Raw genomic sequence first — 1,205 nt, forward strand, 5'->3', positions numbered from 1 at the left:
GGCCGCTGGTGAGGTTGGGCCAAGCGGGGCCCCGCTCACAGGGAGCAAACCCCGTCCCGGCACGTCCCCCCACTGGGCCATGCAGAACACGCCGGATGTGCTAGAGGCGGCAGCGACCCAACGAGGCGGGCACGGCCCGGACACCGAGGCCCCTTTTCAGCCGGGGCGGCTTGCTCTGCAGCAGGTGGCGGAACAGCAAAGGAGTGCATGGACCAGGCTCTGTTCCACCTGCGTCCGTGCCCCATTGGGTTCAGGCACTTTTGCCCTCTCTCTTTTCTCTCTCGCCACTCTCCCTTCTCGTGGCTCAGCTCCAGCTGCACCACCGCCCGGCGCTGCTTGTGGCCGGCACCCACACGGGCGCTACCCGGGCCAGGGCCGGCACCGGCACCTCGCGTGGGTTTTTAAGGACACCTCAAGGCTCGCGGGACCATGCGGACGTCAGACAGCTCAGGACAGTAAAGACGCCCTTCCCCAGGCCAGTGGGAGGGGCGACACCTCACCTGCGACGGGAAGCGAATTGGAAAGGAGACCGCCCTGCCTGAGCACCGGACCCCCCCCGCCGTGGCTTTCCCCGTGACAGAGAAGCCTCGGAAGGAGAGCGGACCTGCCAGGGGCCCTCTCTGATGCCACCTGAAAAGCCACATCGATCAGGCTAAGCTCTGGGAAGGAGCTGCGTGAACAGCAACAAGGGCCCCAAGGCCACGGTCCTGGGACAACGGCGACGGCCACCCAGCCCACCTGCAGATCGGATTGCTCGTGGCAGCAGAGGAGAGCGGGGGGGGCGCCACCCGCCCGCGGCCAACAACAGCTCCCCTTTTGGCTAGGCAATTGCGGGACTCGCTGGCCCCCGCCGGGCCGGGGGGGGACTCGGCAGCCCCCAACACCCCCTTCTGGCCTGGGGAACCCGGCCAAGCATGTGAGAAAAAGTGCCACCGACCTGGCGCCACGGGCCACTGGCTTTCGCCTGGCCTCGCGGCAGTCGGCTTTCCCTTCCGGAAAAAAAAGCCAGGGGACGGCACGACATAAAAGGCACACGGAGGCGCCTTCGCAACGACCCCTGCTAGCCACGGAGGCCGCTAGGCCAGGGGCCCGGGGGCAAGCCGAGGTACACACCTCACTGCCTCCCCACAACGGACCCACCGGCATTCTGCTCGCGCCTTCGTCGCAATGCTTCTCGGTGCCACGGCTTAGGGCCGCGAGAGAAA

Source organism: Agelaius tricolor, unplaced genomic scaffold (assembly GCF_023055355.1).
Source record: "Agelaius tricolor isolate 1412-34295 unplaced genomic scaffold, bAgeTri1.0.p SCAF_39, whole genome shotgun sequence".
Taxonomy (NCBI): Eukaryota; Metazoa; Chordata; class Aves; order Passeriformes; family Icteridae; genus Agelaius; species Agelaius tricolor.